The following is a 15,401-nucleotide window of genomic DNA, read 5'->3' on the forward strand; positions in this document are numbered from 1 at the left end:
GCACCCCCACAGCAAAGAATGGAGACCTGGCAATGTTTGGATGACTTTCATTCTGCTGTCGTTTTTTTTTATATCAACGTTGTAAATTGTAGGAGATCAAACACAGATTCCTAGGGGTTAATAACAATGTGTCCGTAAACATGGGGTGCAGTACAGCTGATGTGTGCATAATGCGCTCATCTGAACGCGCCCCGATAGAGATCGTATTGCCTCTAAGTAGGGTCGAGCGGACCGTGGTCGTTCGGGGACCAGAACTGTACCGAACTTGAACCAGGACCAGAACCCCGAACTTTCTCCATAACTCCTAACATTATAATGGACTTCTGGGAGAAGTCTGGGATTGGCGTTTACCACCGAACACCAAGTGTCCAATACGAACCCCAAACTTTTAAGTTCGGGTTCACTCATCTCTACCTGCAATGTGTTCTCGTGCTCTGCCGCCATCACTTTACGCTGGGGCTACGCGGGGATCGGGAGATTAAAGGTGTCGTTCACTACTTTGACAACCGCATCTCAATCAGCATGTTTACCACCAGTAAAATACCAACACTTATACTTCCTCCAGTGTTGGCACTCGCTCTCCCTGGGATCACGTGTCATTGTTATGTCACGCAATCCCTGCGGCCAATCAGCACTGGCTTCACTCTCCCTACTTCAGATGAAGCATCTAGAGAAAGCGAGAGCTGCGGCTGGCCGCTCACTTTCTCTTGATACGTCCATAGGAGAGTAGAGAGAAGCCAGCGCTGATTGGCCGCGGGGATCGCGTAACATTCCTAGGAGAGCGAGTGCCGACACTGCTGGAACAGCGCCAGAACCAGACATCAGTATATGTGCTGTTATTTTAGTGGGGGAAACAGACATTCAGAAGGGGTTGTCCGAGTCGAGGACAACCCCTTTAAACATCACGTGTCAAGTCACTAAAGAGTAACTGAGCTTTTTTTTACTTTTCCATTTTTAAACTATAAATGTTCTTTGGATATTTTTTGTAATAAGAAATTACTACAGAAAAATTGACTTAGAACCATAGGGGCTCACAGTATCTCAACAAACCAAAATAAAACCGCCACAAAATTTTGTTCTTAAACTTCATTAAATAATATAAAAATATTATGGCCACAGCCATAATTTATCACATCAATATTAGCGGAAAGGCCAGAATTCCGTATCGTTTTATAAAGCAATCAATCACACAGTTAAAAGACTATTGGCAGTGGTAGGGTAACAGAATATAAGGGGGTCTAGATTCACCCTAATCACTATCCCTACCTAGCCATGGGGGTTGGCACCCTAAAAAATACGACACTGGTGCCCCCGCTCAATGAAGACTGTGGCCTAAGCAGTCTCTAGATTTATTCAATTCATTTTTAATGAACATTGGCACATTTTACGTATTAAAAACTACATGTTATTTTTTATATAATTGAATTTTATAACATTTTCATAATAGTATTACATAAAAGAAACAGAAAATAAAGTCTAAAGCTTATTGCTTAACACAGCAACAGTAGATACAATTTCTAACGATAAACATATGATCAATATGAGTAAAGACAACACAGTAAGTCTGCATCTCAGTACTAAATATTAACGTAGGTTAATATAATGTGCCAATTTGTTTATATCATTAATTGTTTACATTGATACTGGATGAGCATTTTGTGCAGTATTTGTCCTTATTGCTAATGGTTATCTATCTTTTATTCGGAGTAATACTGACTGGTCCCTTTTGCTCAGGGCTGCCACTAGGAATTTCGGGTCCCCATACTGGCAACATTTTCGGGGTCCCCCAAGAGACTCCGCCCAGGCTCCACCCCTCCAACTGTCCATAGTCCCACCATTCTCTTGGAAAAACTCCACTTCTCACCAATCACACATTAACAGTTCCCATCACCAGATCACACATATAGCCGGCAGCTCTGGTTTTGGACAAAAAATTTTTTTTAATCTGCCACTACAACAAGGTACACTCTTTTGGCCGGGCCCTACTCTACTCTAACCTACTAAACATTTGTTAAAATCAGCAATACAATTTAGGTATATTTTATTTTTCAATTTTTAAAATGACCAACAATATCACATCCAAAGGGACAAATACCACCACACCAGGTCCAGACACAATATTACCACCACATAGTGACCTACAGTATAATACCACATACAAGGAACAAGTACAGCCACACCATGCCCAGACCACATATTACCACCTCAGTGACCGAATAATAGCACATACAAGGGACAAATACCACTACACCATGACCAGACCACATATTACCACCACATGGTGACTGAATACTACAATAATGATCATTAATAAAAAAACAATACTATCAACATAAGTGCCAGTATACACAGGAGATCTGTACTTAGTATGCAGTGTCTGTGTACAGGTAATAAGGTGATCACCGGTGACATTATATACAGGATCTCTGTATATAGTGTCAGTCTACAGGTAATACAGTGATCTTTGGTGAATTGTACACAGGAACTCTGTATATAGTGTCAGTGTAGAGGTAACACACTGACTCACCAGTGACGTCTCTAGGTGAAGTCTTTAATCTTCGCTTTTCATCTTCATCCAGCACAGATCGCCATCACATCTTCCAGCCAGGACACGTCTCTGCAGGAAATAACACAGTTATCTAGAGCTTCTAACTTCTACACTACACTAGATGAAGAAAAAAAGGCGACATAGTGTCGCTCTGCACAGTAACAGGACCGCCCCCCATTTAAAACAGGATCCTCAAAAAAATAAAATTGTGACAACTCCTGGAGTGGACCCTCGGGGTCGTGGCACCAACCCACCTTGGGCAAGCTGACCTAGTGAGGACCACCCCCTATACAGGGAGAGTCAGGGGCAAGCCCAAGTTGGTAAGGTACCACGACTGCTGATACCAGGTGGCCGGCTCACAAGAGACACGAATGTGTCTGGAGGATGCAACTGGAAGTGTGCAAAGTGTGGACACAGGGGCATGCAGGGTATAGGACAGTACAGGGCGTGTATACGGGAGTGCGCTAGATACTGGATAGCGCAAGGCGAGTACACGGGAGCATGTATGGCATGCAGAGACAAGCAGGCCCGGGTGCGGGCAAAGCAGGATGCGTGCAAAGGGGCACGCCAGAGCACAAGGTTAAACAGAGCACGTGCTGGAAAGCACACTAGAGTACAGGGTTAGACAGAGCACGCGCAGAGAAGCACACCTGAGTGCAAGGCTAGGCAGAAGGTGTGCCAAGAAGCACGACAGAGCAAAGAGCAGAGCGTGTGCCAAGAGGCATAACAGAACACAGTGCAGGAGCAGATCTTGTGCTGGGAGCACAAGGCAGAGAAGAGGAACGGAGCACAAGGCAGAGTACAGGAACGGAGCAGGTGCCAGGAGGCACGACCGAGCACAAGGCAGAGGACCAGAATACAACGCACAGCCGAGCTAGGACCAATCAGACCTAGTCAGGAAGCAAGGAAGCACAACAATAATCAGGCACCTCCCATAGGAAGAGGTAGCCTGATATAGGGCAAGAGCACAGGGACTTCCGGGTCAGGTCCTCCAGGACCATAGAGATGACATGGCTGCAGTCAGAGCCGAGAAGAGCGCGTTTGCGCGCTAGCAACACAGTGCAGCCATGGGAATCAAGTTCGAGAGGTGTGCGTGCGCACCCAACGGGATCCCTCGAGCTGCCGCGGCACAGGAAGTGGTGACGTAAGGCGGGGAGTCCCGGTACCGGGTGAGTGCGGCATAACAAAAATAAATACATCACTGCAGTAATAATATCCCTTAATTAGCCCCTATGATAATATCCCCATCCTGGTCCCGTGTATCTCATTCCTGGCACCAGCCATATGTTCTCCCATCCTGCCCTCATGAGTATCCATACTGCCCCCATATGATCTCCAGATCCTGTCTCATCTGTCCCATGATCCTGACCCATCTGTCCCAAGATCCTGCCCCATGATCCTGCCCCATCATATCCATCCTGCCCCATGATCCTGCACCATGTGTCTCCATCCTGCACCATGATCCTGCCCCATCTGTCTCCATCCTGCCCCATGACCTTGCCTCATCTGTCTCCATCCTGCCCCATTTTCCTGCCTGATTTGTTTCCATCCTGCCCCCATGTCTCCATCCTGCACAATGTGTTTACATCCTGGCCTCATGTCTCCATCTCCCCCATGTCTCCATTCTGTCCCATGTGTTTACATCCTGCCCCGTCTCCCATCCTGCCCCTTGTCTCCATTCTGCCCCTTGTCTCCATTCTGCCCCTTGTCTCCATTCTGCCCCTTGTCGCCATTCTGCCCCATGTCTCCATTCTGCCCATGTGTTTACATCCTGTCCCCTTGTCTCCATTCTGCCCCTTGTCTTCATTCTTCCCAGTGTCGCCATTCTGCCCCATGTGTTATGAATGGGTCACCGAGGAGGATGGCAGAAATAGGCTAGGCCACCAGGAAACCAGAAAGGTTGGTAACTTAGCGGATTGCAGACCCCTAATCCTAACAACACAACTAGCAGTAGCCGTGGGGTGTACATACGATGCCCTAGACGCTTCGGCACAGCCGGAGAACTAATTAAGTCTAATGCAAGAAAGGTGAAATCTAAACTGCCCCGGAGTAGAAGCCCAAAGAAATAGATAGCCCCCAAACATATTGTCGGTGAGACAAGATGTTGCACAAACACAGGCAGAAAATAGACTGAGCAAATGATGGGGCCCAAACTGTCTAGATAGGATAAGAGAGGAAAGGCACTGTCTGCAATCACGCAAAAACCCTAAACAATCAAACACGTCTGATGTACAAAAACACTGAGGTCTCACGACCTCTCCCCCACTATATCAGCATTCTGGTGTGAACTGGCAGCAAAGCAAAAGAGACTAACATATCTGGGGACTGTCATCGGGTAGACAGTCGCACTCAAAATTGAATGTCACTTGCATCAGAGTCATTAAAGGAATTATTATGATTTTTATTTATTTTTTTCAATAAATCAAAAAAAGTGAAAAAACACCGCAAACAGAGATCAGATTCCAAACATGAGTATTACACGGTTACGTTTCGACCTACACCTAGGTCTTTCTCAAACCATACTCAATAGTAGTGTCAAGGTATATGGAAAGAGGACAATTTTTCAGAGTCCCAAAGTAAGGGCTGTGGCAAGAGAGCGGCAGGGATCCCTGCCGTTCTCTTGCCACAGCCCTTACTTTGGGACTCTGAAAAATTGTCCTCTTTCCATATACCTTGACACTCCTATTGAGTATGGTTTGAGAAAGACCTAGGTATAGGTCGAAACGTAACCGTGTAATACTCATGTTTGGAATCTGATCTCTGTTTGCGGTGTTTTTTCACTTTTTTTGATTTATTGAAAAAAATAAATAAAAATCATAATAATTCCTTTAATGACTCTGATGCAAGTGACATTCAATTTTGAGTGCGACTGTCTACCCGTTGACGTTTACCTGTGGTATATCCACGTTCAGTCAGCACGTCCTCCTACAGCACGAGTGCGCGTCTTTATTTTTTCTATATATCTGGGGACTGAACAAACTGACACAAGCTGTAACATATGGAGCGGGGTCCAGCACTGCCCCAGCAGGGAGCACGCTGAACCCTCACAGTAAAGCAGAAAGAAGCAAAACCAGATCAGATGCAAAGGATTAGCAAATGAACAACTTAGCTGAAAAATGCAGGATCAGGCAGGAGACAGCAGACCTCAAAATGCACAGGAAGAAACCAATCACCAGCAGCAACTGAGGGAAGTCTGCTCACTTATATCCTCCCAGTCAGTAACCCCTGACTTCCAATCATCGTCGTTAGGTGGCAGACTTCGGTCAACCCGGTCAGCTCCACTACCTGCAGTAACCACCAGAGGGAGCCCCGACACAGAAGTCAGATCAAGAGAATTCACAACACCTATGTCTCCATCCTGCCCTCATGTCTCCCATCCTGCCCCTGTGACTCCCATCCTGCCCCCGTTTCTCTCATCCTGCCCCGGGCTTGTCGCTTTCAATAAAAATTAAAAAAAAACACTTTCTCCTTACTTGGCCGCGATCCAGCGCCGCCGTCCACCCCAGGGATCTCAGCGCGGACTTGCCGGCAAATGACAATGACTTGCCAGCGACATGCGCGCTGACGTCAGCTGCCAGCCTCCGATTGGCTGGCGGCTTTTAACTATTGCCATGCGGGCCCGCACGGCAATAGAGTTTAAGTGAACCTGTGTCTCAGACGCAGGTTCAGTTTCTGCAGCGGCAGAATGCTGCCGCTAGGGCCTGGTGGGCAGATGAGACGGGGCCCGATGCAGACCCCCTCTGTTCATCAGTAATGCCCTGATGGTGGCCTTGCTTTTGCTATCCATATGTCATGTCACACATATGAGATAACAAGTGCATAAATTTGTGCTACACAAATGGAGTATGGATCTTTGAAATATGAGTGCAGGGTAGCAGTCTTCATAATGCACACACAGTCTCTTTGTATGTGTACAGTGCAACTCTCATTGCATTGTAACATACAGCTATCGTTGGCCTGTGTCATAGGCATAGGCAAGGTCACAGTTCGGCCCTATCCATCCATTTAGTGCCATAATCTAAACTGTTTTCTAATATACAGTACTTGAATTAAAAATTCCCTATCCTTCCCCAACTATACTGTCTAACAGCTTTTCTATTTTTTTTGCATTCCTTTATGATGGTGCTTCGATTGAGAATCCCCAGTGCATGCTAGGATACTCAAACGAAGTGTCATCAGGGGCAGAGGCTGGGCTAGTCCCTGTACGCTGTTATTGTGCCATGTGTGCAATGACAGCATGCTCTCTGTTGGCAGCTCAGATCAGCAGTAATTAGCCAGCAACAAAACGTGTTGTCAGAATACCCAGCATGCAGAGACAAGTGATGCAACTTGTGGGGGCTGCACTGGTCTCTGCACACCGGGTATTCTGACCAGGGCTGTGGAGTCGGTAAGCCAAACCTCCGACTCCGACTCCTCAATTTCCCTTACACCGACTCCGACTCCAACTCCGACTCCACGACTCCGACTCCGACTCCCACACATATTGCTTATATTTAAGTGAAAAATTTATTGTAGTACAATGTGAACCTCAGACATTTAATCATTTTTATGATCCCATAATCAAGATATTTAGATAGAACAGAATATATATTGGTGTACTACCCGGTTTTCATTCTTTTTGGTACAGATACGATATGGATAGACAGATATGGATAAATGGATATATAGATAGAGCAGATTTCTAATCTGCTTTTGCTATTGAAAACATTATCTATGAGCTCAAAAACCTTTCAGGTGATGCGGTTTTTTAAAAAGATGATCAGCTTTTGCAGCTGAAAAAAGTATCCTCAAAAAACACAGGAAAAACGCTGTGTGTGAATGTAGCCTTAGATCAGGAATAGAACAGCCATTTATAGGACATTTCATAACTTTCCCAAATTCCTATGAAAAAATATTCAGCACATTCTGCATTGAATTACTGTACCCAATTTATTATATATTTTAGGAGTCGGAGTCGGTCCATTTTATACCGACTCCAACTCCGACTCCGACTCCACCAAAATGAGCACCGACTCCGACTCCGACTCCACGACTCCGACTCCACAGCCCTGATTCTGACACCGCTCTGTCACCTGCTCGCTTCTGCTGTTCTGAGCTGGCAACAGAAAGCACACTGTTATTGTGCACATCGCACTGTGTACAGCACGCAAGGACCAGTCCAGCCCCTGAAGCGACTGTCACTGATGACCAGTCTCATATCGCCAATGGTGGCAGATATGAGCATATAGACGCAATAACCACCCCTTCTTGTAGTATAGGAACCGATTCACAATTATCTCCACCCCCACAAAAAACAACGAGATAAGGCATCCACCTTAATGTTCTTGTTCCCTGGCCAAAAGAGTTAAACCTGTTGAAGAAAAATGCCCATCTTTCCTGTTGAGGCATTAGACATTGTGCAAACTGTAGATAAACGATATTATTATGATCCGTGAATACTATAATTGGATGAACTGCCCCCTCCAAAAAAAAAGATGTCAGTCTTCAAAGGTCCACTTGGTAGCCAAGAGTTCCCTGTGTCCAATGTCATATTTTCTCTCCTCAGAAGATAGTTTTGTTTTTTTTAAAGTATGCACATGGATGCGATTTAACAGGAGATGCACCCTACAGCAAGACAGCCCCACCCCCACTTCAGATGAGTCAACTTCTACAATAAAAGGCTGAGTGACGTCAGACTGAATGAGAATCGGCACAGATGCAAAACACTCTTTCAAGGTATCGAATGCCTCCCTAGCCGGACTGGACCATTTGGAAAAGTCGGTCACTTTTCTGGTCATATCCGTCAGAGGTTTGGCCTCTACCGAAAAATTTTTGATGAACTTACGGTAGTAGTTGGCGAAACCCAAAAACCTTTGTAGCGACTTCAAATCCTCAGGAAGATCCCAATCCAGTACCGCCAAGACTTTCTCCGGATCTATACGAAAACCAGTGGGTGATAAAACATAGTCAAGAAAAGGGATCTCCTCAACCGAGAACATACATTTCTCTGGTTTGACAAATAATTTATTGTCTCTGAGTATCTGTAAGGCCTGTCTGACATGTACCTGATGTGACTCAAGGGCAGGTGAATAAATTAATATGTCATCAAAATAGATTGCAACAAATTTACCCACTAGTTGACTAAAGATGTAATTTACAAAGTTCTGAAAAATGGCGGGAGCTTTAGTCAACGCAAATGGCATCACAAGGTTCTCATAGTGTCCCTCAAGCGTACTGTATTAAAAGCTGTTTTCCACTCAGCCTCCTCTTTAATACGAATGAGATCATTCGGCCCCCTGAGATCCAGTTTAGAAAACTATTTTGCTCCTACAATCTTATTAAAGTGGTTCGGGATGAGAGGGAGCAGATACGGATCCCGGGCCGCGATCTCATTGAGTTCGTAGAAAAATCTAGGCAGGGGAGCATAACCCCATCTTTATTCTTTACAAAGAAAAAAATCCCAGCAATGGAGGATGAAGATGGACTGACATGACCCTTTACCAAACTTTCCGTGATATAATCCTTCATGGCCTGCCTTTCTGGACCAGAGATATTTTATAGTCTGCTCTTTGGCAGCTTGGCTCCAGGGACAAGAGTAACAGCGCAGTCATAAGGACAATGGGGATGAAGTTTTTGGCACCCCTGCTCTGAAAACACATCCTCAAAGCCAGACAGGTATTTAGGCACAGACTGGGTATTCACCCTTGCAAACTGGGTGCCCAGGAAGTGTCAGTGACAATACTCACTCCACTTTACAACCTTCCAAGTCTGAAAACCAATAAAGTCGCAAGGAGTATAAAGTCCATATTGTATAAAAATATATAATTTTATTTAACATATATGCCAAAAACAATTGATACATCCAATATTGCAACAAAGGATCAGGTAATGATGGCTAGGTCACTGATTTAATATTCAGATAAAGTGCTGAAGTGCCATAAATAATAGAAATACAGTCATGGGAATAAAGTAAACATATACAGTATCTGCCAGTATATGTATATAACAATCCTCCAAAACTGGAACTGGTCAGAGTTAAATAACATACATTGTATGCACCAAGTGCTTACCCATGAACAGTACAAGCTGGACCAAAGCCGCCCACCACCGATGCGCGTTTCGCTGCTCTTTTTCAAGGTGCGGTACTGTGTGTCATGCCAGGCCTATTCTTATAGCCATAGATACAGCCGTTCACAATCACGGCGCATACTTCCGGTGACGCCTCCCGGAAATTGCATCACCGGTAGGCATGGCAACATGACTCCGCGCACCAGCTCAGTCAAAAGATGTGACTGACTCGCAGGCATCAGCACCCAGCGCCTCCAGCAATGCTCTGTGTAAAGGAGCGCCCAGAAGTATGCGCACTGTGAAACAGCCCATAAGAACCGGAGTATCACACAGAAGACCACAGGATGTGATTCAAGAATAGTGCCTAATAAAATACATGTACAATATTTTAATCATTAAAAAGATTGCGTACATATTTTGAAAAAACATATCCAGATATTGTGCACTATATGTATGGCCTGCCTGTAAAAACTTGAAACGTGCTGCGTCCTTTTCTTCTTCGAGTGGCATCAATGTCTTTAAGATTAGAGAATATATTACCTGCAGAACCACATTTGTGGTATACTTTGCTACCTATCCTTGTGGGTTAATATACTGTATATCGGCTTGACATCAAGGGAGTTACGCATAAGGATACGGGAGCACATTAGGGATATAGAGGCTGCTCGAGAAGCATTGGACATTAGCACTTTGAAGGCCATCCCAAAAGCACTTTCGCCTCAAACACAACTGTAACTCCTCAGGCTTTGTTGCTTGGAGAATAGACCGAATTCGTGCCGGCATCAGAGGGGGTGACCTCAAGCGTGTACTGGCTCAACGAGAGAGCCGGTGGATTGCGGTACTCGATACCGTAGCCCTGGCAGGGCTCAATGAGCAATTGAGTTTTAGTTCATTTCTCTAAGGAAATCTGATTGGTTTCTTTAGCATCCTGGTGTTCTTTTAACTATGTGTGTCTTTTTGTGTGTTTATTTCTTTTATATTAACCCCTTAATCCCATATGACGTACTATCCCGTCCATGTGCCCTGGGACTTAATTCCCAGGGACAGGATAGTACGTCATAGCGATCAGCGGCGCCCACGTGGTGAGTGCCGCTGATCGCGGCCGGGTGTCAGCTGATTATCACAGCTGACACCCGGCACAATGTGTCAGGGGAGGTCACGGACCGCCCCCGACACGTTAAACCCTTGCACACCGCAATCAAACATGATCGCGGTGTGCCGGGGGTTAAAGGGAAGCATCGTCAGGGAGGGGGCTCCCTCCGTGATTCCCTGAGCCCCCCACGGCAGCGCAATGTGCAGCGCTGCTGCGGGAGGCTCCTTTCCTGCAGGCCCCCGAATCCAACATGGCGACGGGGACCTTCGGGGGCCTGCAGGGAGCCGGCTTCCTCAGTGCCTGCAAAGTGCAGGCACGAGGAAGCCTGCAGCACTGCCTGTGACAGATCGCTGATCTGTCACAGTGATCTGTGATGTGACAGATCAGCGATCTGTCACAGGACAGTGATGTCCCACCTGGGACAAGATAATAAAGTTAAAAAAAAAAATAAAAGTGTTAAATTAATTTTTAAAAAATCGGCAGATAAATTAGAAAAAAAAAATATTCCCCCAATAAATTCATTTTTTGGAAATAAACAAAAAACAACAAACAATAAAAGTACACATATTTGGTATCGTCGCGTCCGTAACGACCTGCCCTATAAAACTGTCCCATTAGTTAACCCCTTTAGCGAACCCCTTAAAAAATAAAAATAAAAAGCGAAGCAAAAAATAATGATTTATTATCATACCGCCGAACAAAAAGTGCAATAACGCGCAATCAAAAAGACGCATATAAATATCCATGGTACCGCTGAAAACGTCATCTTGTCCCGCAAAAAAAGAGCCACCATACAGCATCATCAGCGAAAAAATAAAAAGTTAAAACCGCTTTATCAATTTTATCGCACGCGGAACGATGTAAACGCACCCCCCTAAAAGAAATTCATGAAACGCTGGTTTTTGTTCATTCTGCGTCCCAAAAATCGGAATAAAAAGCGATCAAAAAATGTCACGTGCCCGAAAATGATACCAATAAAAACGTCAACTCGTCCCGCAAAAAATAAGACCTCACATGACTCGGTGGGTCAAAATACGTAAAAATTATAGCTCTCAATATGTGGTGATGCAAAAACTATTTTTCCAATAAAAAGCGTCTTTTAGCGTGCGACAGCTGCCAAACATAAAAACCGCCATAAATAGTAAATCAAACCCCCCGTTATCACCCCCTTAGTTAGGGAAAAGTAATAAAATAAAAAAAATGTATTCATTTCCATTTTCCCATTAGGGTTAGGGCTGAGATTAAGGTTAGGGGTGTGTTGGGGTTAGGGTTGGAGTTAGAATTGGGTTTTCCACTGTTTGGGCACATCAGGTGCTCTCCAATTGCAACATGGCGTCTGATCTCAATTCCAGCCAATTCTGAGTTGAAAAAGTCAAATGGTGGTCCTTCCCTTCCAAGCTCTGCCATGCGCCCAAACAGTGTTTTACCCCCCACATATGGGGTATCAGCCTACTCAGGACAAATTGCAAAACAACTTTTGGGGTCCAATTTCTCCTGTTACCCTTAGGAAAATAAAAAATTGGGGGCAAAAATATCATTTTTGTGGAAAAAAAATGATTTTTTTATTTTCACGCCGGGCGTTATAAACTTCTGTGAAGCACTTGGAGGTTCAAAGTGCTCACCACACATATAGATAAGTTCCGTGGGGGGTCTAGTTTCCAAAATGGGGTCACTTGTGGGGAGTTTCAATAGTTTAGGTACATCAGGGGCTCTCCAAACGCACATTACACCCGCAGACCATTCCATCAAAGTCGGCATTCCAAAACGTCACTACTTCCGTTCCGAGACCCGACGTGTGCCCATACAATAGTTATCTCCCACATATGGGGTATCAGCGTACTCAAGACAAATTGGACAACAACTTTTGGGGTCCAATTTCTCCTGTTACCTTTGGGAAAATAAAAAAAATTGGGGACTAAAAGATCATGTTTGTTGAAAAAATACGATTTTTTTATTTTCATGCCCGGGCATTATAAACTTCTGTGAAGCCCTTGGGGGTTCAAAGTGCTCACCACACATCTAGATAAGTTCCTTAGGGGGTCTAGTTTCCAAAATGGGGTCATTTGTGGGGGGTTTCCACTGTTTAGGTACATTAGGGGCTCTCCAAAGGCAACATGACACCCGCAGACCATTCCATCAAAGTCTGCATTCCAAAATGTCACTACTTCCCTTCCGAGACCCGACGTGTGCCCATACAGTAGTTTTCTCCCACATATGGGGCGTCAGCGTACTCAGGACAAATTGGACAACAACTTTAGGGGTCCAATTTCTCCTGTTACCCTTGGGAAAATAAAAAAAAAGGGGGACTAAAAGATCATGTTTGTGGAAAAAATAAGATTTTTTTATTTTCACGCCCGGGCGTTATAAACTTCTGTGAAGCACTGGAGGGGTCAAAGTGCTCACCACACATTTAGATAAGTTCCTTGGGGGGTCTAGTTTTCAAAATGGGGTCACTTGTGGGGGGTTTCCACTGTTTTGGTACATCAGGGGCTCTCCAAACGCGACATGGTGTCCGATCTCAATTCCAGCCAATTTTGTATTGAAAAAATCAAACGGCGCTCCTTCCCTTCTGAGCTCAGCCATGCGCTGAAACAGTGGTCCCCCCCCCCACATATCAGGTATCAGCGTACTCAGAACAAATTGCACAATAACTTTTCCAGTCCAATTTCTCCTGTTACCCTTGGTAAAATAAAAAAAATTGAACCTGAAGTATTTTTTTTTGTGAAAAAAAGTTAAATATTCATTTTTTTAAATATTCAAAAAATTCCTGTGACGCACCTAAAGGGTTAATAAACTTTTTGAATGTGGTTTTGAGCACCTTAAGGGGTACAGTTTTTTAGAATGGTGTCACTTTTGGGTATTTTCGATCATATAGACTCCTCAAAGTGGCTTCAAATGTGATGTGGTCCGTAAAAATAAAATGGTGTTGCAAAAATGAGAAATCGCTGGTCAATTTTTAACCCTTATAACTTCCTAACAAAAAAAATTTTGGTTCCAAAATTGTGCTGATGTAAAGTAAACATGTGGGAAATGTTACTTATCAAGTTTTTTGTGTGCCGTATCTTTGTGATTTAAGGGCATAAAAATTCAAAGTTGGAAAATTGCGAAATTTTAAAAATTTTCGCCAAATTTCTGTTTTTTTTCACAAATAAACGCAAGTTATTTGAATGAAATTTTACCACTAACATGAAGTACAATATGTCACGAGAAAACAATGTCAGAATCACCGGGATCCATTGAAGCGTTTCAGAGTTATTACCTCATAAAGGGACAGTGGTCAGAATTGTAAAAATTGGCCCGGTCATGAACGTGTAAACCACCCTTGGGGCTTAAGGGGTTGTTTGTTTTTTTCCATTTTTTTTAGTGATTATTATGGCGTGAATGATGGTTGGAGAGATAAGTCCACATTGCGGGCCTTTTATGATCTATTCTCTGAAGAGTAAATCCGGTCTATCTCACAAGACAATTGTATATTTAGCTTATATATTTATTTCATATATTCACTTGTCATATACTGTATATATCTTTATAATGTTAGTGAACGGAACTCTTGTTCCTTCTAGTGATTTTTCTTCACATATTCTATATATCCACTTGTCATGTATATGTCTTCATATGTTATACTCTATGGCAATTTTTGTTTTTCATAGGGAGTTTTTTCACATATAGTGCACAATATCTGGATGTTTTTTCAAAATATGTACACAATCTTGTTAATGATTAAAATATTGTACATGTATTTTATTAGGCACTATTTTTGAACCACATCCTGTGGTCTTCTGTGTGATACTCTGGTTCTTATTGGCTGTTTCACAGTGCGCATACTTCTGGGCGCTCCTTTACACGGAGTATTGCTGGAGGCGCTGGGTGCTGACGCCTGCGGGTCAGTGACGTCTTTTGACTGAGCTGGCGTGCGGCGTCATGTTGCCATGCCTACCGGTGATGCAATTTCCGGGGGGCGTCGCCGGAAGTATGCACCGTGATTGTGAATGGCTGTAGCTATGGTTATAAAAATAGGCCTGGCCTGACACACAGTACCGCACCTTGAAAAAGAGCAACGAAACGCGCGTCGGTGGTGGGCGGCTTTGGTCCAGCTTGTACTGTTCATGGGTAAGCACTTGGTGCATACAATGTATGTTATTTAGCTCTGACCAGTTCCAATTTTGGAGGATTGTTATATACCTATACTGGCAGATAAATGTTTACTTTATTCCCATGACTGTATTTCTATTATTTATGGCACTTCAGCACTTTATCTGAATATTAAATCAGTGACCTAGCCATCATTACCTGATCCTTTGTTGCAATATTGGATGTATCATTTGTTTTTGGCATATATGTTAAATAAAATTATATATTTTTATACAATATGGACTTTATACTCCTTGTAACTTTATTGGCTTTCAGGCTTTAGTTTGGAGTGTCCTTAGGGAACCCTTGATGACTGAATATGGTTGCGGGTGAAGTGGGTATCCCCTATACTTTTGTGCCTTGGTTGATCTGTATGTAACCTCCCGAGTCTGCCTATTTTACCACAGGGTTTTGCAGAGTCAGCCAAGGAAGTCTAAGAACACAGGAGAGGGCAGACCCTCTAGCACATAAAAGTCAATACATTCTGAGTGCATGGCCCATACCTGTAGATGTAGCTCTTGGACGACTTGAGTAAAATAACCTTATCTCAAATGTGAGGAGTCGATGGAGATTATGGGTATA

Source organism: Dendrobates tinctorius, unplaced genomic scaffold (assembly GCF_039654945.1).
Source record: "Dendrobates tinctorius isolate UK_male_01 unplaced genomic scaffold, ASM3965494v1 ptg000032l, whole genome shotgun sequence".
NCBI lineage: Eukaryota > Metazoa > Chordata > Amphibia > Anura > Dendrobatidae > Dendrobates > Dendrobates tinctorius.